At 43.1% G+C, this 25,978-nt stretch overlaps 1 protein-coding gene and 1 long non-coding RNA gene across 3 annotated transcripts in view; one reads left to right on the top strand and one right to left on the bottom strand.

Annotated features, from left to right (window-relative positions):
• The window catches only part of Galnt15 (polypeptide N-acetylgalactosaminyltransferase 15), a 192,091-nt gene that overhangs the window by 65,450 nt on the left and 100,663 nt on the right, over positions 1-25,978 (bottom strand). Inside the window, exon 9 of the mRNA XM_033756961.1 lies at positions 25,321-25,393. The gene's annotated coding sequence lies outside the window, so the exon portion shown is untranslated. The remainder of the gene's footprint in view (positions 1-25,320; positions 25,394-25,978) is intronic.
• LOC104854296 lies at positions 10,760-15,751 on the top strand. 2 transcript variants are annotated; one of them, XR_778039.3, is made up of 3 exons: positions 10,760-10,836; positions 13,892-14,092; positions 15,494-15,751. It is a non-coding gene; the product is annotated as an uncharacterized LOC104854296 (long non-coding RNA). The 2 variants fall into 2 exon arrangements; XR_778038.2 differs by lacking the exon at positions 15,494-15,751 and adding an exon at positions 15,164-15,369.

Consider the following 25,978-nt stretch of genomic DNA (forward strand, 5'->3'; position numbering starts at 1 on the left):
CACCAAAGCACAGGGCCTTCGTGGCGAAAACTGGAAAGTTTCCAGGGAAATTGGAATGAAATGGTCAGCGTATTAATGGGGCTTTTTCTTGAGACAGGATCAGAGGGTGGAAAGGAGTGATTTGACCAAAGAGGAAGAGCCAGGCCTGCGACACTTAGAATTGGCTGTGACGGACAGCAGGGCTATGGTCCACCATGGATGCTAATCTGGTCAGCTTGTGGTCGGCCACATGCAAGGTCCTTCCTCCAACCCTGCTCCTGCCTCCCCAGGACCTTTCTGTATCTGTTCAGATGCAATCAGGGGTCAATCCAGCCCTGGGGCCTCTGGAGTTAGGAAGAAAATGCAATTTCTCCTAGCCTGAAGATCTGCCTTGTTGGGTCCCTGAGACCATGGCTCCCCTTCAAAGTCAGGCCAGACTCACTGACTTCTGCCTGGAGCCTTGGTCCTTGAAAACTGAGGTGGGGGTGTGTCGGGTTACAAATACTCAAGACAACACAAGGCTCCACATTCGAACTGCGACCTGCCCAAGGCTAGCTTTCTGGCATCTGGCCTGGGCACAGACCTCAGGCTCTGTAGGACCCAGGTGGGTCTTCATATGCTGTTGTCACTGTCTTGAAACCCTCACTTGTGTTTGAACAAGGACCCATATTTTCTTTTTTACACTGGGTCCTCACAAATTGTGTACTCAGTCCTGCCTGCCACCCCAGCCCCAAGGCAAACTTCCCACCTTTACTCTATTCCAGCCAAGTAGCTCCTGCTTCTTTTGCCAGGGTGCCATTATGCAGAGAAAAAAGACAATGAAATGAAGAGTTTTTCCCCCTTCCAGGATTCACAGGCCTGGCCAATTCCTAGGTTTAGTTCTAGAAGCTCTCAGACAAAAAACCAAGAGGGTGTGGGCCCCAAATGTGCATTTGGAGAGCAGTTCCTATGGGGTTCTATTGCATAGCGAAAAGTAAGGCCAGTATTTTAGAGCAGTAGATTTTAAATAAAAGAAATTTTAAAAAGGGAAGAAAGTGAGAGGTAGCAGAAGCTGGAAGTGGCCCACCCTGGAGGCAGAATTTCAAACCATTCCACACAGCCTGTAACTCACTAACTTGGCCCAGCTTGTACAGACTTTTCCACACGTGTTTCTCTGCCTAAAATTAAGAGACGAGAATTTCCATTACAATTCCTGGAAGCAGAGTATTTGAGCCGTGGGCTTGTTTTCTGCCTGTGTTTAAGGCTTTGTCAACCTGAGCTGGCTGGGCAGGACTCTCCATCAGCTCTGGGGTCTCACTAAAGAGCTGACTGCCTCCCTCGTGCCCAGCTTCTGTCCAGCTCTCTGGCTGTGAGGCTCCATGTTTGCTTCTGACTTTGATGCAGTCTGGGCTGTTGTCCTTGACTGACTCTTTCAGGCATCTCTTGGAAGACTCCAGAGAAGACTGCTACCTGTGCTCCTGAGCAAGCCTTATGTTGATAAAAGGTAAAGCAGAGCTGGCCACAGTACGGCTGGATTTAGTGCTCAGAGTTGCATCGTTCTATGCCAAACCTTAGATGGAAAGTTATGGTGACCAACACTCCCTCCTCCATCACAGGCAGCGGGAATTTGGTTGATACAGTTCGCATCATCAGAAGCAAGAGTGAGCTGGTAAATGTCTAACAACTGGCTCTTAGTGGGTAGGAGTGGGTAGGGGAGGCTCTGAGTTATACAACTAGCCAATTTCTGTGATGTAAATACTCTATTATTGTGGCCTACTTCAAGCCAGAAACAGGAGGTGGAAAGAGGTGTACAACAGCGTACCACTTTCCGGACATCATACAGGTAACTACCTTGGGACCATAGATAATAGTAAAGTATTGTAAAACAATAAGGGGGCAATGAATTTTGAAATTTCATTTCCTTTGCTTTTAATGTAATTTAAGTGTAATCTCATATAATTTAATTTTTAGTAACAGGTGTATTTAACATAATGACAGGTTAGTGAAAAACATTAAGCATTCAGCTCTCATGAGCTGGTACCAGCTGGCTCAGCACACTTCTGATTTTGGAACTGGGCTCAGCGATGAATAGTGCTGTGATGAATTAACAATGTCTGCTAAAGGCACAATGGAAAAGTAAGTGTCACACGTGCTGCATAGTACTTTTATTAGAATGTCGTAATTCTAATGGAAACAGATTTGGGGGTTTTCTGTTGTAAACAGTCTGGAGTCCCCAAAGGGAATGACATAGTTCTTGCTGAGAAAGAACCTTTAGATCTTTCCCCGTTTCCAATGCTTCTGAGATGGTGTCTGACTGCATTTCATGGCACTGCCAAAGTCCTGGGAAGAAGGAGTAGGAACCAAGTGGGAAAAATTCCCAATTTTTGTCCCAAGATGCTAAAAACGCCATTAACAATGCACAGTGCATAGAAGTCCTGCTATGGTGTGGGAGTACATAGTTTTTCACCTTCTTTTGGTTGAGTGTAGGGAGCGCATAAGGTCAGAATCGCACAGTTTAAAATCTCATTAGGGCTTTCTGCCCTGGCCTTCCCGTTTCCTTCTTGGTTTTCCTGGTTGTATTTGCTAGTAGCTGAGCATATCTGAGGTCTGGCCGGTTCCCAAAGAAATCAGGCAACAGCTGCCTCAATGGAAACACGGAGTTAATTTGGCTGCCCCAGTGTCAAAAAGTCTCTTAGTGAGCTGTTAGCATTCGATACAATCTGGCACAGTGGCTATGACTTGACGACTTCCAGATACTGCTTTTGGAGCTGAAAAAGGCTCCCTAAGACCTAGGGACCCAGAGTTGCTGCCCTCCCCTAATATCTGTAGCGTAAAACTTCACACAATGGATGCTTGAAAAATCTTCCCAAACTGATCTGTTAGAGAAATGTGAGTCATGGGAAGAAAATAATCATTCTTTTCAACAGTTTTTATCAGTTCTTTATTGAGGTATAATTTACATACAGCAAAATGCACACATTTAATTTGACTTGCAACTCAAAGCTTTTTTGAGTATGTATGTAAAAATCGATGTGATCATCACCCTATCAAGATGTGGAACACTTCCTTCACTCTAGAACATTTTGAGTCCAGTCAATAACACCTCTCCTATGTGACCACTTGCTGTGGATGATTGTGTCCCTCCAGTAGTTCTGTATTGAAGCCCAACTCCCAATGTGATGGTAGTTGAAGGAGGAGTCTTTCTCTCTCTCTTTCTCTCGCTCTCTCTCTCTCTCTCTCTCTCTCTCTCTCTGATACAATGGGAAAACTGCCACCTACAAACCAGGATGAGAGCCCTCACCAGACACTGGGTCCGCCAGTACACTGACCTTGGACTGGCCACCCTCCAGAAGTGTGAGAAATAAATCTTTGTTGTTTAAGTCACCCAGTCCATGGTATTTTTGTTACAGCACCCTGAACTAAGTCACCAATATTCTGATCTTATCTTAGTTTGCTTATGCTGTCATGACAAAATACCACCGTTCTAGAGTCTAAAAGTCCAGGCCCAAGGAAGGCTCTGGCCTATTGTTTCTCCTCCTATCTTATAGGTAGCGTCTTCTCTGTCCTCACACGGCCTTTCCTCAACACATCTTCGTAGAGAAAGTGTGTGAGCTCTCAGCTATCTATTCTTATAAGGGCACTGATCCTGCCAGATCAGGTTCCACCATTATTACCTTATTAACTTGCATTATTTCCTTAGAGACTCCATCTACAAATACTGGGGGTTTGGGCTTCACTGGGGGCTAGGGTTCCAAAATATGAATTTGGGATGGACACAAACATCCTGTCTATGACAAGCCTCTGGCACATAGATTAGTATTGCTAGTTCTAAACCTCTGTATAAACGGAAGCATACAGTATTCTTCTGTGGCTGGCTTCTTTTGCTCATTGCCATATTTTTTAGATTCTCCCATGTTGTTGCATGGTGTCAGTGTTTCATTCCTTTTTATTACTGAGTAGCATTTTATTATACATAAACCACAATTTGTCTATCCATTTTTTTAATTGATAAGCATTTGGATTGTTTTCAGTTTGCCAAAAGACATTTATTTTTTATAGGGCACCAGGTTAGCTGCTGGGCTATAAATACATATAAAATATGTCCCTACCCATCAGGAGCATATGTTTGGGACCTGTGCTTAGAAAAGAGCTAAGAAGGCATATATAAAATAAAACATGGCTCTGATTCACTGAACAGAAACTGGTTCAGAGGCCTAGAAAGCAGGAGTTTCTAAAGAGTATCAGTAAAGTCTGTTTGTAAATAAACACACTTAGAAGATGAGCTAGCTTGAAAACATCAGTTGCCAGAGAAATGAAAGCAACTCCAAGTGAGGTAGGAGCTGGCAGGTACTGGCCCGCTGCGTGGGCACCTCCGGGAAGTCTCATAAATATTTCATTGCCTGTGTTCCAGGCCAAAGAGCTTTATGAAGTAGGACGGGGGTGAAAACATTCCCCTCAGAACAAAGCTGGCTCTGGCTTTGTTTTTGTGGTTTCCTCCAAGAGGGCGGAGGAAAAGATCTGTCCTCAGTAGGAGAGGGAGGCCAGAGTGAGGCAAGAGTGCATGGCAGGAAGGCTCTCCAGAGCCAGGCAAACTCCACTAAGCGGAGAGAGGACAGGAGGGCAGAGGGCTGTGTGGTGAGAGGTCCTAGTTTGGGGTATGACGGCTACGTATTCAGCACTCTGGCCCAAGTATGGATTCATAGGTAAGTCAGGTAGAATATTTGGCATCAGGGACAGTGCCATGAGGCCAGAGATGAGTAGCTATACTTGGAAGTCCCCTAGGGGAATCTGAGAGCCTGCTCAGGGGTTTAAACACAGCACTGCTAAAAGTCCCAGAGCCTGGGTCTGGAGTTTGGGTCTCCTGTGTCCTGAAAAACCTGCAGAAGCCTACTTTCCCCTCCCCAAAGTCCTGTACCACCAAGATTCATCTACAAAGGATTTGGCCTTGCCTCACTGCAGTCTTATAGCACAAAAGAGTTGAAAATGACCTTGGAGGTCCGAAGTTTTAAAGGAGTAATGGAGTAGCGAAGTTAGGGGAGATTTCAGGACAGTTGTTCATTAAAAGCTTATGACTAAACTCTCATGAGCAACAGGTCATAACTATCTGTATCAGTCATGCAACATGAACATATTATATTACTGGTGTGCTTCCTCTGGTTTTAAACTTTCTTTTTTCCTTTTTTTTCATTGAAAGGACAAAGTCATGTTAAATATAATTGGAAAAAACAAACTTTCAAAAGCTTCCTACCATAATAACCCCCCCTCACAGATTTGTTCGTGTTTGTCTTATATTCCAGTGCATGTTGTACATACTACTCTTTTCACAACTTATTAGTTTGAACACATTCCATATTGCTACAATAGTTTTTATGATGATGACACTTATAAATACTTATATGATGACAATATTAAAACTTGGTAGACTGTAATTTTCCACTTTTTAAAATAGGCATCTTAGTTTCCAGATTTTGCTATTATCTATAATTCTGCATTGAGTAATTCATGTTTTAAAAGAATTTTCACTCAAAGATGCCACTTACCACAGCCCTCAGAAAAGGCCAAACTTTCTCTATGTTTGAGGGACAGAAAGATGAAGAGGACTGGTGACCACCGAGTTTTGAGTAGGGTCCCAAGGAAACAAAACAATGAGTATATTATCATAGAACAGTAAAAAGTATAATTTTCAAACTTTTCATAAAACATAATTCTCAGACAAATACATAATGACTATCTGTCAGTTTTATTTTAGTTCATCAATGAAAAAACAGGATATATAAGAGAAATAGGTATATATGGCTGGTTAAAGAAAAATTATGGAATAAATCTCTAAGATATAAAATTGGTCGTTGTCTTGGTGTTGCTGAAACAAAATACCTGACACCCATAACTTAAAGGAAGAGAGATTAATTTTGGCTCACAGTTTGTAAAGGTTTCAGTTCATAGTTGGCTGGCTCCAAGGCAGGGCAACATGGAAGAAGAGCAAAGCAGAGGAGAAATAGTTCATGGAATTACAGGCACAAGGCAAGAAAGCAGCAGCAGCGGCCTGCCTCTCCCTTTTTTCCCTTCCAGCCTTTTGGGTGTACCATGCACAGCCAGGGTGGGTCTTCCCATTACCCACAATGAGACCATGCTTAACCAATTAGTAAACTACTTTAGTAATTACACACTTTTAGTCCTAGTATCATGCCCTTAACCCTGGTATCAAACACCTTAGATCCAGTCACATCCTAAAAGCCCTACCCATGACCTCATGAGGCTTTGCAGGGGAGAGGATCTAGATACAAGCCATAACAGTTGTTTTCTTCAGGGCAATGAAACTCCAGTCTTTAGGGCTATCTCCACTACCTAACAGAAGTCATTTTTATCTGTATAGGCACAAATTATTAGCACTATTACTATGTAAAAAATCTTTGTGTCACCATTTCAGTGAATTAGATCTAATCTGAAAGAATTATATTATATCAAATTGAGTAAATAGTAATTTTACCAGAAAGTTGAATGACCCTTAGGCAGGCTTGCCAAGAAAAATCATGCATCTTTTTTCCAACTTTTAGATATTTTTCCCCTTGAAAATGGAGATCTGGAGAGGAGCCTCTGCCCTGATAAGTAACTTCCCACCCCATCCCTGCCCATCCAGGTATTTCTGTTCTATACACCACAGTGAGACTGACCTCTTGGTCTGAAAACATGTGGGGTAGAGAGGGTCAATGAGGACTTCAATAGTCAATGCCCAATGGGGGAGGGGGTAGAACAGAGCCATGAGAGAACAGGAGCAGCCCTGGAATTTGTCTAGATCACTCCTAACTCCTAAGAACTCTTATTTGGAAGAACCCAAAAGGGTTCTTAAGTGTTTGGATGGAACCTTTTTCGCTTTACAAAGTTAAATGATCCCTTCACTGTAGAGTAGGGTTCTACCTCCATATTTTGTGCCATTAACAATATGTTAGTCATGGCCACATTTTTATCCCAAACATCTGCTAGCACCCTGAATCTGGAAGTCTAGATGGCTGATGGTCCCTCTGGCCTTGTCCCCCCCCCCGACCAAGTCTGACTGCGTTCACCTTGACCTTCTCCTGCTCCAGAGCAGAACCTGGCTCTTAGGGATAGAGCAGGGGTAGAAAACTCCAGTTAGGGTGACCAGCTCATCCTCTTCCTGGGACTCTGTGAACTGACAAACTAGAAGTTCCACACCCCAAGAAACCACGAAATCACAGGAAAAGTGGCACCATTGGGTCAGCTCAGGTTGCCATAACAAAACATCATCCAACTGATGAGTTCTGGAGGATGGAAGTCCAAAATCCAGGTATCACCAGGGTTGGGTTATTGCAAGACCTTCTTCCTGGCTTACAGATGTCTGTCTTATTACTGTACTCTTTACTAATCATATATATAACTACTTCTCTTATATATCTTGTTTTCTCATTAATGTGTGCTCGCATGCCAAGGTGTAGGGTGTGAAGGGAGAGAGACAGAGCTGGGGATGGAGAGAAAAAGAGAAAGAGAAGTGCACACCAGAGCAGAAGCGAGTGTTCTGCTATCTTTCTCGTAACATCACTAACCCTACCATGAAGACCTCACCCTTATGACCTCATATGAGCCTAAGTATCTCCCAAAGGCCCATTTCCAGATGCATTCACACTGGGGGTTAGGGCTTTAACACAAATACTTCAGAAGAGTATACTTTGGTCGATAGCAGCTGGTCACTCTGAGTCCAGTCCCACTTTTGTTCTGAGAAGCTGTTGTTTTCATCCCTTCTGGTTCTTTTAACTGTGTTCCTAGTTTTACCTCTCTTGATATATCTCTCTCAAATATTCTCTTAACATATGCATTCCAGAGTACTGCTCAGGTGTCACACAAGCTTTTTCTGTGTTTTAGTTGTGAATAAAAATGAGGGTAAGCTTTGCATTTTTGTCTTCTATCAAGGAGATATTTGTGGAAGTTTTCAAGGAGACAAATGGAACAGAATGGGATGTTTGCTTTTTTTGTATCAGAAACAAATCACATCGCTTTCTTTCAGAACTATTGAGTCTTAGGAAAGAAAGAACAGAAAAAATGTTTTATGGTAGAGAGCTGTGTAAAGAATAAAGACTCCTGAGTGGAGAGCAGGATCAGGAGAGATGAATTAACTATGTTTAGGCTGGTAAAGGACAATAAATCTGACTTGTTTATTTATACTTGGATGCTATTTCCAAATGCTCTCTGTAGGCATTCTTTTCGCTCCAAGGTCCTAAAAATAAATAAATAAATAAATAGGCTGGTAGCTGGCCAAGGGGAAGCTAGGTAAATGGGGATTGTGTTGGAGTGAAATGGTCTGATGGCTGAACTCTCCATAGGGCTGTAGGCAAGAGCAGATCCTTGGACTAGGAAGTACTATGCATAGCTCTGAAAATAAAACATTATTGGCTCAAGTCTGAAGCTGTCACTTTCCACTGAGCTGGAATACATTACTCAGAAAAGAGAAGCACCAAATATTATGCAGTCTGCCCTTGGGGAAAGAAAAAAACACCCACTTTTTTCTTATAAAAACACTTTTTTGGGATCATGGACTTGATTTCAACCGATGAGTCATCACTGTGTTTTTTAACCACCAAGCCAAGAAAATTTCTGGAAGGATTTATTGAAGCAAATTCTTCTATTGCTTGACATTCGTCAGAGAGGAGGCATCCTAAGTACATCCATCCACAGTTACCAGGTGATTGTCCGAGTTTGCATGAAAGATTTTATGGGACAAGGTTTGTAGCTCTCAAGTCCCAGACGCATCATGAAAAACCAACCTCAACATAATACACACGATCTATAAGAAATGATCAAGAAACAAAATAAAATTTTAAGCATGAATTCTAGTGAGTAAATGGTATGTTTAAAAATGACAAAATGAATGTCAGGAGGACAGAGGAATTTAAAAACGCTTGGTGATCTTAATGTTTGGACATTAAGGTGACCAAAAGTCTTGGTTTACAAAGGAGAGCCCTAGTTCATGCCTGAGAAATACCCACTTTGATTCTCAAAAGTATCCTGCTGTACACAGTGAGTTAGATGGTCACTTTAGGTGGGCTGGTTTAAAGCCATGTCTAAAAATTCTTTGAGACTCCCCACATCAAGGAGTCTATGACTTTTCCCCTTGAAAATGAACTGCTTTTGTGACCTTCTGAATGATCCCCGTGGGACACTGTCTGATGTCCAAGTGTCTCGGTCAGAAAAGGCAAGGCACCTTCTCCTGGTTTGTCTTGGGATATTCACTCTGGGAGTCATCAGCCATCCTATGACAAGTCTGACCACCGAGGGGCTGCAGGGATGGAGACACCAGAGAGTGACAGGGAGAGGGAAAGACGGGCATGAGGAGCACCAGCTCTTCTTCCTAGCCAGATACCAGACATAGGAGTGAGGAAGGTTGTCCTCCTTTAGACTACAGCCACGAGAGACCCCAAACAACAGTGCTGAGCTGAACCCAGTCACTCCCAGCACCATGAGAGAAAATAATAAAAATGACGTTGCTCTTGTATGCCAGTCAGTTTGGGATCGTTTGTTATGCATCAGCAGATAAGAAAGAGACTAAGCAAAGGTTGGTCAAGCAGGGTGTTATCTGATGGCACCTCAAGGGTTCCGGCTGTGCACTTTAAATTGTTGCAAGTTTCTGCCAATGACCCTTGGCTCCCTGCATTGCAGATGCACTGGCTTCCTTTCAGAACTTCCTACAGCCAAGCTCCTTCTGCATCCAGACCCACAGTCTACAGGGTTCCTTTCCTCCACCATTCCTTTTACCTTCATCTGGCTAACTCCTACCCATACTCTAGGTCCCAGCTCAAAAGCCACTTCTTGGTCTTAGCTTTCTCATACAATAAGTCTGCAATTTAGGAACACTTATTTTATTTATTTGTGGCTCCAGAATCAAACTCAGGACCTTGTGCTTGCCAGGCAGGCGTGGTACCACTGAGCTACATCCTCAGCCCTTCAAATTATGAACATCTAAATTGCAGGCTTTCACAGATACAAGCAGAACTCACATTATGAACATTTGTAGATGCTAACAGATCACAGAAAACAGCTCACATGTCTGCCGGACATTGTTGCAATTGTGCTGCTCTGTGCTTCCTGTACAGTGCGATGATGTACAGTGGTACAGTGCTCAGTCAGAGCCCAGGATGTCCGGAAGCAAGGGGAAAAGCAGTGGTGATGTGGACGGGACCTCTAGGAAGTGCAAAGCAATAACCATGGAAACCAAAGTGAAAATAATGGAGAGACTGGACTGAGTCGAAAGACGGTAGACAACACTCATTTTTATAACACGAATCATTTAACCATTGGCGCAATTCTAAAGGACAAGATCATGGAAAGTGTGAAGTCTTTTGTTTGTTTGTTTGTTTGTTTTTTTGGTACCGGGAATTGAACTTGGGTCCTTGCGCTTGCAAGGCAGGCCACTGAACGGCTCAGCTAAATCCCCGGCCCAGTGTGAAGTCTTTTTATGCTTTACATTGTATATTTGTATCAATGGTATACACGACTCACATTGTAGACTTATGAACAAATCAGACTTATAAATGTTCTGCTGAAACAGAACTCATTTGTAAGTTGGGGACTTACTGTAGTCACTTGCAAAAGATTGTGTTTTCTAAAAATTGCCATAGCCATACTTTTGTTTCTACATGCTATTCTAAAACTTTGCCACTTCCTTATCAAGAGGTATTGTCTATTTCTCCTCGCTTTGAAATTATGCAGACATTTGTGACCACATTACTGAATAGAATGTGGCAGAAGTGACAATGTGTGACTTCAGTCTAGGTCATAAAGGAATTGGCTTCTACCCCACTCCTCAAGACATACTCCAAAGGCTTGGCTGCCATGGCGTGGTGGATCCCAGGCTACATGGAAAGGCCATAGGTGTGTGTTCTGGTAGCTCTAGCTGAGGTCCTGTCAGGCAGCCATCAAGTGCTGGACAGGTGATGAGTTTTCCTGCAAGCAATTCCAGAGCCAGCTGTTACACTACCCTAACCGATGCCAAGTTCATCAGGGCTGAGCTAGCCCTGTTGAGAGAGTATCAATATTGTAGTCTTATTGATGTTTCATGACTAAGGTTTGGGATAGCTTGTTTTAGAGCAATAGATAATCAGAACTACAGTCATCCCTCAGACTGTGGTGATTGTTTCCAGGACCCTCTGTGAATACCAAAATCCACAAATGTTCTAGTCTCGTACAGAATTGGTATAATATTTGCATATAATCTATGCACATCCTCCTGTATATTTCAAGCCGTCTCTTGGTTACTTACAATAACTAATACAATGTAAATGCCACATAAATAGTTGTTCCTGTGTATTATTTAGGGAATAATGACAAGGAAGAGAGTCTGTGTATATTCAGTACAGTTATAATTTTTTCTAGAACATTTCTGATCCTTGTTTGGTTGAATCCACATATGTGGAACCTGTGAATATGAATGCCAACTGTACTATTTTTTAATTACTTAAACATCCCAACTGTGGTTATATAAATATTATTTAAATAATTTCCTCAGTGTCTGTTTTTCTTTCTAAACTGTATGCTCTGTGAGAGCTGAGACCCTGACTGCCTTGTCCATCTTATTTCCAGCACCTGACTGTGACTGCCACACAAGAACTTTAAAATGTATTTATAGAATGAAAGAGCAAATTAAAATGCATATAATGGCCTGAAAAGTATATAGAAACACCGCCAAAGTGAAAATGGAAATTGCAACAGTTCCTGAGGATATGAAAACATTATTTAGGTTGTTAGAAAAATGAGAAAGGATATCCTGTTTATGCAAGACATCTAGGCATTTGCATGCTGTTTTGTAATTTGTTTTGCATTTATCAACCTATTATTTCACAACTGTTTCTAACCATTTATTAGTTTGCTTCCATCCAATCACTTTTGAGCACACCCCAACTCACTATTGCAGTAAAAGCCCTGCATAATCTTTTGACACCCTTAACAGTTAAGTTCAGGGCAGATTCTTAGTCATGCAGCTTCATTGGTGCATTTGTAAAAGATTAAACTGCAATCACACACCAGTTACTTGTTCTGGTGTGGGTGAGAAGGTGTGTGTTAAACAACGCCACAGAGGAATGATCGTCTGAACATGCTGTATGTAAACTAAAAAAGTGGGAGATTTAAGCATTTGACAAGTATTATTGCAAAACACTCAGCTACTGCTTTTGAGAATATGTGGAAGACCGAGGTCCCAGAGGGGTACAAAGGCTACCACACTGAATATCTTTTCAAAAGAAAATAACTTCTGGAGAAGAGAGAAAAACAGAACAAAATACCAATTTATCAATTTACGAATGTAAGACAGAACTTGAGGTTCTGAGCAAACAGCTCGGCTGGAAGAGAATGGATTCAGGGACAGAGCCAGCTAATAACCTTCAGAGAGACTGATAGGCTTTGTAAAAAATAAAATCATGGAGCAAGAACAATGAATCGTCATATTTGGGCTTTTCAGATGTTTCAGTGCAAGGGGAACAAATCAAGTACCTGTTCTAAGAAATGGGCCTGAGATGATTTGATATCTCCTACTATGGCGGGGAGAGGGGAGTAGCTAATACAACCTTGTGAACTGGAGCTGCTCAAACATTATATACAACCTCAGCGAGTCATCTCTGGTGTGTCTAGCAAGAGTTCTTGTCCATTCTTGGGTCAGTTTCTCTAGTGACTCTCACTCCAGTTTCCTGCACAATAAGGGAAGGATAGACAATTACCCAACATGGGGAAGGTGTTCCTGCCCACTAATAAGGGCTGCCACACACACACACACACACACACACACACACACACACACACACACACACCCCCTTCCAAAATATCCACCATTTTCTCCATGCCACTTATACCAATTTGTTTGCCCAGATGAATCACAATCTCTCTTCCCTCTGTAACTTTGCCCTGGAGTGTTCTACCATTTCCCCTCCCATATAATTAATTTTGTTGTTGATGTTGTTGTTGTTGTTGTTGTTGAGACAGGGTCTCACTATGTAATTGAGACTGACCTGGAACTCACTATGTAGCCCAGGCTGGTCTCAAACTCACAGCAATCCTCCTGCCTCAGCCTCCCGAGTGGTGGGATTACAGGCATGCATCACCATGCCCGGCAAAATTTCTATCCTTTTGGGGTTTTTTTGGTACCAGGGATTGAACATGGGTCCTTGCACTTGTGAGGCAGGCAGCGGAACCACTGAGCTAAATCCCTGGCCCAAACTTTTTTTTTTTTTTTTTTTTTGTACCGGGGATCGAACTTGGGTCCTTGTGCTTGCGAGGCAGGTGCTGGAATCACTGAGCTACATCCCCAGCCCCCCATATAATTAATTTTGAATGCCCTCCTCTTCAAGAATGATCTTAGGAATTGAAGTAGAGACTGACAGTGCCCTACCCAGGCCTCTGATAGCCAGGCAGGTACACCTAATCCACTTCTATGAGTGTTGGTTTCTAACACTTCAAGCTATATTCTTCTCCAGAGACCCATCCTCTGCTCACAGAAATATATAGAAGATTAGGCACGTTATCCCCTGGGAGTAGCCTGCAGCCAATCACTGACATTGATGGGGGTAAAAGGCCTGCCCTCCTTGAGGTAGGCGGGACAACTCTATGGGACAGCTCACATCCAGCTCTTCTTACCTTGGGATGAGGCTAAGGCTAGACATCAGTAGAAACCACATCTTTGTTTCACTTCTCATCTTTTTTCTTTATAGATTTCTTTTAAGAGTTCTCCCTGGATAAACGACTCCCAGGATTTTCCTTCTCTTCTGGAAGATTGTCGAGCCATTTCTTACCCAAACTAAATTGTCCCGCACCCTTTTGTGCACACACCTCCTGTACAGAGCTTCTCACTGAATACTGGAATTATGGATTTACTTGTTAGTCTTCCTGATTAACTCACTTAAGAGCAGGAACCTTGACCTATTGATCTGTTTCTCCCCAGGACCTAACACCTATACAAAAGTGCGATGAATTGAATTCTTGGAGACCTTTTTGAAAGAATGTTCATGGACTACACAGAGGTGTGAGATTTAATCTTATTTTGGCCTTTCATGTTAGAAGACAGTTCAGAGAAAAACAGCCAAGGATATGATTACAGAAATAGCATATGGGCCAAGAAAAGTTGGGTAGCATCACTGAACAGGTAACGTAATTTGGGGTTTTGGTGAATCGATGATTATCAAATCAGCTACTTACAAGATACAAATGGAAGATATTTTAAAAGATGTAATGTGGGCTCTGATTCCAAACAATTTTTTTTAAAGTTTTGGAAGGTTGATTGTAAATAAATAAAATCCATGACAACTTAAAAGGTGAAACAACTTCCAGCCACCAAAAAGAATGAGAAGAAATAGGCTTAAACTGTGGTGAGAAATACGGGGAAATGTTTTGATCAACTTCCTGACTGTCTAAGAAATGTAAGTCTCAGCAGCACTGACAAACATTCTGTCCTTGACCAAACCAGTCTGGCTTCTCTGAATTCTCTCTCATCTAATCCTTGACTTTGGCCTACAAACTCTGAACTACAGCTTCTCAGCACGAACTGCTTCACCCACCAGCCACACTGAGAGCCTCGAAACAACACCAGTATAGTTTTTAACAGCTCCTGGCCACATCCCTAGGATGACAACTCCAGGCCTCTTAAATTCCTGACAAAGAAAAGTCAGTGCTGCTGCATTAGTTAGATTTCCCACTGCTGAGACAAAATATCTGGCATTCACAACTTGGGTGGGGGGGTTCAGATGTATTTGGCTCAGAGGTTTCAGTCCATGGTCGGCTGGCTGCAAGGGAGGAACATCATGGTAGAAGGGAATGGTGAAGCAAAGCTGCTTGCTTTATGGCAGTCAGGAAACAGAGCACACTGAGTGTCAGTAGGAGACGTACCCTCTAAAGGCAAGCCCCCATTAACCCACTCTCCCCACCTGGGCCCCACTACTGAACAGCACGGTCAGCTACAAACATCAGTGGATTAATTCACTGTTGAGTACAGTGCCCCCACGATCCAACCACCTCTTCAGGAGTCTTCTAATCCAGTCAAGTAGACAATTAATGTTAACTGGCACATTTAGAATTAAGTGGCATAGGTGCCAAAGGCAAAGTTGCAAAACTTAATTATAGGCCATGACCTCCCTTTTCTCAGTATTTACTTTTTTAAAAAAAAGTAACAATTCTAAGTCTTTTCTGCTTTTCTTTTTGATTTTCTCCTACCTCCTAGAAATGTCTCCATAATTTTGAAATGTAAACATCAAGAAAGACAAAGCTCCCGCCACCCTATCTCCCAGGGCCTGTGGAAGGGTAAAAGTTCAACTTCAGTGAGCACCGGTTGGCAAACACTGGCGGCCCAATCACATCAACTCTCCCACTTAACATCCTTCAGAACTCTGTCTTCAGCTCACCCCAACATTTCCCCTTAGCATAGCCCTTCGACCTTTTGTTTTGGTTGAGCTCAGGCTCTCCTGAGATCTCTCCTTTACTATAGTAACGTTATAAAAATAAAATCTATCTTAGACTACGTTTAGTGCCTGCCTTTGTCTCTCTTTGACAGCACCCGGGAGCAGCTATAACTGCAACATTACCAGGTAGCTTCAAGAAGAGGAGTGATGAAGTCTCATTTCTGAGGGTCCTGGTTCTGTTCTGCGATGAGGCAGGAGGCTGACGTGCGACCAGGGCTTTTCCTGACCAATCTGTCAGGTCTTTGGCACAGCCTTTAAGATGTTCCATGAGCGTAAGGAAAGGCACAGGCAACTTTATGAATGTAAGTCCCAAATTAAACAGAGAAGTGCCTTAGTGGTCCTTCTCCTGACTCTGCTTCGCCCTTACTAGACAAGGTTAAACAGACCACATGTAATCTTTCCTGAGCCTCAATTTTTCCATTCTGTACAAAGGAGTTGTACTAGATGATGTTTAAGCTCCATTCCAGCCTGGATGTACTATGACTTCCAGGGCCTCCAAATTTCTGAGTGAACTGGAAGGCCTTCCTGCTATCACACTGATGGTTGTGAAGTCCCTGTTATTGGTGTGCTCAGCTTGGTGTGGAGCTTCACACCAAGGAAGCACTCTCACCCATCTTCCAAGGCCATACCTGGCAAGGATCCCCTGGAAACCAAAAAAGCATATATGGTTGCCAGAGAATCTAACTTTGTGACTCAGAGCTACCATCTGCTAAACAGCTTTTAATTGAAGCTCTGAGAGGCAGAAGCTGGCTGGAAAAATCTTGCAAGTTGATCCAATAGGATTATCTTTCTTAAAAGAGGTTTTTCTATGTTTAATTAGTTGGAAGCCATTTTGCCACAGACGGATTATTTGGATATCAGTCCTCTTGGTACCCTGCTCCCTGCCTCTTCCCCCATGTGAAGAACCTGCCCTACTGGTTCTACATTTGGGAGGTCCCAGCATCCGAAAGGTGCATCCTCTGAGCACCCTGTTCACTGGAGCCTTTTCTTCACACCACTCAGAATTCAGGTGAGTTATTTCAGCCTGATGGAGAAGCCAACTGTAACCAGTTCTCAAACATGCTGCTAGGCTCACCCACCGTGTATTCAAGAACTCCATTCAAAGTCACATAAACCTATACTGTACAGGCAGGAGCCTGAAAAGCAGCATGACCAAAGGGAAGTCCAGTCATTCCAGGAGCAGAGAGTTAACCCTTTGTATCTGGGATTAGAGTAGACTTTCATTGGCCTGGACCAGCTTCTAATGCTCCTGCAGGAAGAACCTAGTTTTAGGAGCTTTCTGGAATCAAGGATTCGGACTGCTGCAATTTGTCATCTCTCCTAAGGGGGCGCCATGTGAGACTCTGGTGCAACAAAAAGTTACAGTTGAGAAGCACAAATTTGGCATGGGAGCCAAGGTCATATGTGTTGCAGCAAATGACAGTGCTTGTCAAATGCTTCTAGGTCTGTGACTGGGTAAAATACTCAGTGGCAACGCACAAGTAGGTAACATTATCTTCATTTTAACGTCTTCATTATAGAAAAATTCAAAACATATAAAAGTGGCAGGACAGTAAAAGAATTCCTCCTGTATCCATCACCCAGTTCCAACAATGACCAACTCAAAGCCAATTTTATTTCATCTCTAAACTCATGAATCTTTTGCCCACGCTCTACATATTATGTCCTCAAGCTTTGTAAGTGAGGAAAGGCTCAAGTATAAATGAAAAAGAATCAAGTTTGGTTTTCTTTTTTGTTTTTTTTGAAGGGATTGCCATGAGGGTTGAGCTGAAAAACGGAAGTGGAGGAAGCACAGTATATCACATTCTCTGGGGTGACAGTTATGTATTGTGGAAAAAGCAAGGCCAATTAGGCACTATTGTTACATAATTTTTATTTGGAACATGAAAAACAATACCTACTGTCCATAATACAAATTACAGAGGACAAAGCTGGACAAAAGCTTCTCAAAGCAGAGGTTGGAGATTCCTTAAAAATTTTCAGCCAGTGAGACTTCTGTGTTTATCAGAGAGAAGCTGTGGGTTAGAATACAGGGTAAGAATATGGCCAAGGTTCTTTTTCTTTTTGACTTCCCCTCCTTCCCTCACCAGGTCAACCTTAATCCTGACTCTTGAGAATTGGAGATCACAGCTATTACCCTTTACAGCATCTACTAATCTCTGTAAGACCAGCAGACTCCAGTAAATGCCTCAGAGAAGTAGCCTTCCTTGCACTTGTAGTTAAAACGTGAACTGATGGGAAATCTATAGGAAATTGCTCATAAATGTCTCAGGAAGGGTATTTCTCAGTTGGAAAAGACTTTGAAAATAAGCATAGCCTGTAGTTTACAAACTCTGTTCCCTAGAACCTGCATGAGAGGTTTGGTTAGCACTGACATGGCCCAGTTAAGCTTAGAAGTATTGCAGCTCTGGAGGAAACTCCCTTATTGTATTTGTTTTGTTCTGAGGTTTTGCTATAAAGCTTCATCAGAATTCAAAACAAAAAGTTAGGCTGTTGTTGAAAAATCACTGACAATAATCTTCCACAGTGAGGAACCAGTGACAGAGAGGGGTGTGAATCGCCCAACTTCACACAACAGGCAGGAACTGAGGGGACCAGAAAACCTCTTTTTCCTGAAGTCTGGGTAGTGGACTGGATACAGCTGTTGGACTGGGAGCCACAGAAAATGCCCAGCTAAGAAAATCCTTTTGGAATTAAAGCGCTGCCCACACAAGTTCTCCTGCTCTCTCCATCTCAGCTTGGGCTCGGCCAGAACTTGCCAGCTGTTGGTTCCACGATGGCTCCAGGGAGTGAGAGGCACTGGGTACAGGAAAATGTCCTAGAGCACCAATGGCATCTGGGCTGCTGACAGCAGACCCTGGGAGCGCTTTGCCACCCAGCTCCAGCCAGATGTGCAGTGTCTCTGAGTTAAGTTCACCCCCTCATTCAACTAATTTGCCAGAGAAGGGAATGGGGACATGTCACACCTTTAAGAATAGAGGAGCTTTGCACTGGATATGTGGGTGAGCTCTTTCAGAGGAAGCCATTGTTCAGGGATGTGACAACACGATCAGTGCAGGCTGCATCTTTGAACCATGGTCCTTATAGTACACTGGTTGTTTAGCTAAGTCCATGTCAGAGGTCGTAAACAAGTAGCCAGCAAACTAAATACTACTTCTGGACATATTTCATTTAGTTTCAGTGATATTTGAATAATTTTTTTTTTTTAGCTAGTCACCAACATTTTAAAATTGGGATAGTTCACTTTAAAAATGTGAGATTCCTGAAGTCTTTTGAGAAAAAGAAAGATCTGGCAATATCAGACACCACCAGGAAGGCATTCTTGTCACAAACTCCTGAAAGCTAGAGCTTTGAACTAGGCACGCAATTTCTCCTTTGTTTTAGTTCCCATCGTTCCCTACTGTTCCAGTCCTAGCTCTCATTTTTAGTGCCTTATTTTACATGCTCATCTGGCTTCTGGCTTGCTTCTTACTCCTTACTCAGAACTTGGTTTGGTCTTGGTAGCTCGGAGTGAGTGGCATTGTACTGAACCCTGCAGATACAAAGCTGCCTAAGACAAATCCTCACTCTCAGAAGGCCTGCAATCTAGTTCTCCATGGGCCACTCACATGGCACAGTAACCTCTTCATCTCAGCCCTGGTATCCTCATGGGGCAGCCTATTATTCGCATCCATCCCTTGGCTTAGGGCCTGCAGGAATGGGCTCACACAGAACTCAAGTTGATATCTTTCTCTTCCCAAGTTAGACCTGACTTTTAGGTACTGAGGCTGTTTGAGGCCATCTACCGGCTATCACGAGTAGTCACTGAGGAAACATTTATAGGGCACCACTGCACCGTAGCCTTGGGTTCCATGGAGGGGACATGTGGCCCTTTCAGACTAGGGACAAATCCTTCCTACTAAGGGATTAAGTAGGGTTCGTGGAAGAAGAGATGTTTAGGAAGAAGAACTTGACATCTTTGGGGTCAGATGAAGTTATTTGTTGGCTTGATTTTACTTTGAGAGAGGCCCAGGGGTTGCTCTGATTCAAACTATGTGTACGACAACCCTATCTCCATGCCTTGGGCACCCAGGAGAAGGCAATATATTTGTTCATAAAGCACTTTACAAGCCTGGGAAATGAGGCATGAATTGTAAAGTGTTCTAACTAATTCAGTGCAGTAGTGGATATAGCTTCAGCATGTAGGAGGAGAAGAATTGAGTGGGCAGTGTGACAACTGGGGACTAAAAACAGCATTCAGAAGAATTGATCTGTACTTTCCACTTGTGGCATAGAATAGGTCTTGGTCAAGAGTATAACCAGACGCTTGGTTTGAGAGTCTCCGAAGCACACCTGGGGCTGGGTAAGTCATTGTCTTGGGTGAAACTGAGTTTGAAGATGATTGAGAGAAGGGAACAGACACACAGAGAGAACAGTAAAGGAGCTGTCTTCTCATTACAGAGCATTAGACAAGGTGGAGCCCTGATTCACTACTTTGATTGTCATCTGATCAAGAGAGGACCACCAGCTTTGCTTGAGGGTGGATTTCATGATGGAGCAAAATCTTGAAGACTGGGCTCGAACTTTCTGAGTAGATGAAGAGTTGTGGGAAGGTAGAGAATGGTACATGGAAAGCACAGGGGTTTAGGAGCACTGAGGCCATGACGGCCACCATGGCTGCCCAAATGTGAGCCCAGGGCTCACCCAGCCAAGTCCTCTCATGTTAAACTGCATCATTGGCCCCATTCTTTACCCCTCTGCTCTCTATCCCCTTTGCTGTACAGCTCTAGTGTCCTCCTACTCTAACTCGGGGTCCAGCCACAGAACTTGTTTTGGTCAAGAGAATGAGGGAAAAGGTACCTGTGCAATAAAGAACTAACTCACCAAGTCTGGGTGATCTCAACTCTACATGTTCCAAAGGTTTTGACCTTTATCTAGCTTCTGGCTCCTGAAAGCTAAACCTCCAAGTCTTCAGAAAACGCCTGTCTTCTAAGAATGTCACTGTTTACTTGGGACCTAGACCGTGGCAGATAGTCAATGTGACTTATGGTGGGGGCCTTGGGCTACATGGCATCAACCTGACTATGAAGGGGCTGGGAGCCCTTGTGGCTGTCAGTCATGCCCATGTGCCATCCCAAACAGGAGCCTTAGACTCTAAGGTTCGAGTGAGCTTGCCTGGCTGGGGACACTGTGTGTGTTACTAGGAGAATCCAGCACTGAGTGAGGAGAGTACAAGTGAAAGCTTGCACCTTGTGTCTCTTAGCCCCTGTTCTGGGCACCTATTTACCACTGCTGATTTTAATCCACATCCTTGTCCTATAGTAAAGTTTGCTGGCAGTGTAACAGCGTTGCTGAATTGTGAGTCTGTCTAGTGAGTGCTGAAACTACAGTAAGGCCTGGCCAGCCCTGAATAGTGCATAACCTGCCAATCTTGTGTCTAGGTCTCAAGGTACCTTGTAGGTTTTTGCTTGTTCTGTTGTACTTCTGTGATTACGTTAACAAGAGCATACGTGGGTTAGCTCACTAGTCCAGAGGGAAAGAGAAAAATGTGGGGAAGGGCCATTTCCCATTCATCCACCCTAATCAGTCCCTCCCAGCTGAATGTTCACGAGGGAGCTAATCGAGAAGTCCAGAACTACCTAGCCTATTGTACCTATCCCCCAGCTGACCCACATACTCAGAAACAATACCGCCTCTTTCAAGCTTGTTTCATACTTTCCAATGATGTGTGCTGTAGCAGTAGAACTAATAAGCTCCAAACAACAGTGGTGGTCCCAGCCTTGGTCTAACTGATGTCAAGGACTGTGGGTACCTTGGCAAGCTGGTTACTCCATACCTCCCACTTCCGAGTTAAGACAGAGCCGGCCAAGTTGTTTCACTCATACTAAGGGATCAGTTTCTCCAAAGGATGCCTATGTGTTCCCATGGAAGGCCTTGTGGATAAGCAAAGAAAGGATGTGGTCCAAAAGGAACGTTGAGCTAGAGAGAGAAAGAGTGGGCCTCAGCGAAAAGGGCAAGAGGAAGGACAAAGAAAAGTAAAACTGAAGAAAACAAGTATATGGACGAGGAGTGCAGAAAAATCTTGGGAGTATTTTTTTTTCTACCTCCTGACCTGAGATCGCCCAACAAGCATACATCTCTGTACCCTTACACTAGGCAGCATGGTTCTTCCAAAATGCTGTTGGCTCGCAGGCAAAATCCTGGATCCACCAATGTCTTTCCTTCAGCTCCTGCTCCTCCTGGACACACCACTGGCCTTTGGGATTTCACTGCTCTTTTCAATTCTGTGGCTTTGGCTCTGACTCTCTACTTCCCCCAAAGTCAAAGACCACCCCATTCTCTGGATTCATCCATTCCCACTCGTTTCCTCCTATGGCCTCCAAGATCCTTCCCAGGCTGATACTCTCCATGTTTCAGGATTCCCCAACCCCGCTGCAACAGACAAAATTACTCTTAAACAAATACTTTCTCTCTTTACCCCATTTACCCAGAGGAATGATATGCCACACTCATTGATGTTGATCTTTATATAATTAATATAATTTGCTTTGGCCAATGAAATATGAGAGGAAATGAAAATATGCCCATTCCAAACACGTGTCTTAAGAGGTGTCATATTTCTGTCTACTACCTTGGGAAATTCTAACCTCCACCATGACAGGACCATGGGTCACCGATACCACTGAATATCAGGTCCAGAATGAGACACATGGGGCAGATATGAACTTAATTCTCAGCTTGGAACAGAGCTGCCTTGGGCAACTCATAGTTTCGAGTCTGGGAGGGGTATCTCAGTAGTAGAGCATGCTCTTAGCATACATGAGAACATGAGTCCAATCACCAGCATCAAACAAACAAACAAATTCAGTTAATTGTCTTAATTACTTTTCTCTCATTGCTGAGACAAAATGACACCTAAAGTTGGAGGGGAAGGAGTTTATTTGGCAAACCTCCTGCTTTGCTCTTGTTGCTCAGGATTCCTTGGACTAATCCCACTCAAAATACCAACAGCATTCTTTACCATACTAGAAAAAAAAAAACCCTAAAATTTGTATAGAGCCAGTGAAGAGCAACTTCTGTGTTCTGTGCCCTTGAGATTCTCCAATCAGAAGTCAAGCTCCCATTGAAAAGCCCAATCATACCAACTGCTGATGAAGGTATAGAGAAACTGTAACCAGCAATGTTGATGGAAGTGTAAATTGGCACCAAAACTTTGGAAAGCTGTTTGGTATTATGTCCTATGATTCAGCAAATTCATTTATTCAAATTATAAGAGCTTCTGGAGATACTTGAAGGTACTGGATTGTGTCAAGTTACTGTTCTGCTTATTTGATTTCCCTTTAGCATCGTCTCCTGTCAGCACTCTTCCAATTCATCAGGAAGCATGCTGGTGTTCATGTGGTTTTTGTCTATTTGTCTTGGTGAACCACCTTTTCTATCCCAGCCAGTTGTGCCCTGAGGTCCAGCTCATCACACAAATCACTCAACTCTGTGTTTTTACAGCTTTCGCTGGAATAACAGCGATGCTCATTATAAAAACATAGCAATTACAAATTGTTTACATAGACAAAAATTCAGCAGCATCACCCGAGGGGGCTCACTGTATACTGCTGTGCCTCTGCCAGGTTGAAATCCACAGAGTTAGTCCTTAAATCTAGCAGGAGCTGAGAAAATATAATAAAATAGTATTTGTTGAATTGAAATTCAATTTGCCTAGAGCAAGTTCTCACAACTTTACTCACTGGTCTGGTTCCAGGATGTCTAACCCAACCACTGCTGTGATGGCTGCTCTGACTTCACTTTACTCAGTTGAAAAATAATGTTCAGCTCACCTCTTCTGAGTCCTTGTCAAATTTTCTAGCCTTGCACATGCCATTCACAGGACTTCTCCATTTTAGTCATTTTTTTGTAGTGGCAGACAGAATAGCATGCTCACCACTGGATCAGACCAGAATACAGCTGAATTATATTATTTACAATAGCTATCTTCTATAGTCACTCTGAACACTACTCTGGAGAAATAAATAACTAAATCTTATTATATATGCACACATACATATACTGTATATACACACATAATACAATCTATATGTATTTATAATCTAGGAGATATTAATTTACATGTATAAATACACGTGAACACATATACATACACACATATGTCACATAAATTATAATCTCTCATCCTAAAATGGACTCATTCTGATTGATCCTATAGTCTTGATTTTACAAAAGAAAAATAAGGTTTGGAAATGGGATGCTTTGCAGAGGCCGCTCCACTACCCAGTGCGGAGTTGGGATTCAAGCCAGAGCTGAGCTTTCTGCACTACACTGCAGTGTCCCTGCCGTTTCCACTCTCTGCTTATCTCTTTATGAGCACTGATCTCTGCTCACATCACAGCTTTATGGGACCTCAGTTGGGAGAGTGAGTGCTGGGTGACTCAAATCTTTCGATACCCTGTGTGTATCCATGAATAAACACAAAAGCACTAGAAACACTGACCATCATATTCCTCAATATTCGGGTGGGAAGGGACTACACAAAAGCATGAGAACCAGACGGCAAGAATCACTGGGACTCATCTTGGAGCCCTGCTGTTCCAGTTGCTGTGTTGCCTTATGCCCTTGCTGAAAAACTGCCACCAACTCCTTACTGCCTGGGTCTGGGGCTCCAATTCAGAGCACAACTAATTCCCATTCATCAATCTCAGTCCTCTAAACTTCAGAAGCTCCATGCCTTCTACAGTTTTCAGCCTACCGCTCCCAAAACACGGTCTCTTCTTCCACACATTTGACTGTATGCCATTCTCTCAGCTTGAAGCATCCTTCCTAATGATCTTCACCAAGTCAGGATTGTTTTCCTCTGGACCACGCTCTGAACAGGAATAGGAACATCTGGAAGCCTTCTGAGTGGTAAATCCTAATGGACAGGGAAGCCAAGCTCCCAGATGTGATCCTATGGTACATCTGAGAGATCTAAAGGGAGGGACAACTCAGAGTCACTGTGGGGGGCTTGGAGGAAGAGGCTGCTGTCACTCAGATCTGCCCTTAGCCAAGTCCCTCATGGGTTTTCATCTGAGAGTTGAGGAGGTTGAGAAACTCAGAGCAAGGAAATATTCCAAGAGCTGCTCTCCCACTTACACTGTGAGCCATAGGATGAAAGTGACATGGAGTTGGTCCTCATACGACAAACTGTGGTAAAAACAGAGAGAGGAAGTGGTAGGGATTCCCAGGGTATTGGAATCACTGACAAGGTCAGCCCAGCCAATGAAGACACCCTGGAAAAGGACAGGCATCATGGACTTCACCAAAGGGAATCACCAAGGAGACTAAGAAACAAGGTGCCTTTGACAAGGCAGCCAAGAGGACTTCTTTAAGAGCACAATTGAGATATGTTCCTCAGGTTCCCAGAAAAGAATAAATTTCAGGAGGCTGAAGGTCCTACGAGAGCAAACCTGGGAGGCAGCTAATAAATATGGCTTCCGTTCCTAACAAGATTCCTTTTGACCTCCCCAGTAGTTTCTCTCTTGCTGAGACTGAGAGTAAAATCTTCTCCCTTGATAGAGCCTCAGAAAGATTGAGAAATGGACAATCCTTGCCCATTTATTATCAGTGAACAAATAATCTTATCTATCCCCTGCAACCTCTCCTAAGACAATCCCTCAGAGGAATTCCTGTATTAATGTCTGAGAGGAAGAAATATTTGTAAAGGAAACAGAATTCTTATCAACAGCCGGGGATAAAAAGGAATGGGGAATAAAAATTATATCTTCATCTCTGTAAGCAAAGGTATGAAATGGAGGTGTGTCACTTTTTTGTGCCAGGGAGAATGGAATCAACATCTTAACTTAGCACTCTCCTCATAACCACTGACTGAGCTGGGGTTACAGAGAGAACTTAGCCCCATGACAGGGAGTGTGTGTTGGAGCAAACTGCTTACCTTAGGGCCTCGCTGGGAAAATGAGGAAGAGATCAAGGTCCCATAATTCCTTTCCAGAGCACAATGCCATGACCTGCAGACCAAATATTTAACACATGAGCCTTTGGCAGACACTCATCCAAACCATAGCAAACACCGAACCATAAGACCTTGACTTTCATTTTATTGACCAGAAATAGATTACCTGGCATTCATCACAATCAATTACTGGCCAAGGTAAACAAGAGTTCAGTGACAGCTTAGAGCAAATTCACGTCATCCCCTGCATTGGGTAGAGACCTTCACACCTAAGATAAAAAGATCTCCAAGTACTCAAAATAATCAAGGTTTTGTTAGTTACAGATGTCATCTGTTATACCCTTCCTGGCTACTCAGTGTAAAGAATCCCTCTATTATAGCTTTACGGTGCTTCCTGCAACTTGCCATAATGTTTAAGTGTTTACTGGTGTAATGCCTCGATATACCACTAGACTTCAAGCTCCAGAGGAGACACTGTGCCTGCATGGCTCACCACTCTGCACTGGCATGGCACCTGGCACAGGTAGGCTCCACAGGTTTATGAATGGAACATTCTTTCTAAAGAAGTCATCCAGTCAATAAAGAAATAGCTCCTGGTATGGGAAATTCCTTCTCTCTTTGGCAGTGCCTTTTTTTTTTT

The sequence above is a fragment of the Fukomys damarensis genome, unplaced genomic scaffold, assembly GCF_012274545.1.
Source record: "Fukomys damarensis isolate Sample0158 unplaced genomic scaffold, DMR_v1.0_HiC HiC_scaffold_28, whole genome shotgun sequence".
Taxonomy (NCBI): Eukaryota; Metazoa; Chordata; class Mammalia; order Rodentia; family Bathyergidae; genus Fukomys; species Fukomys damarensis.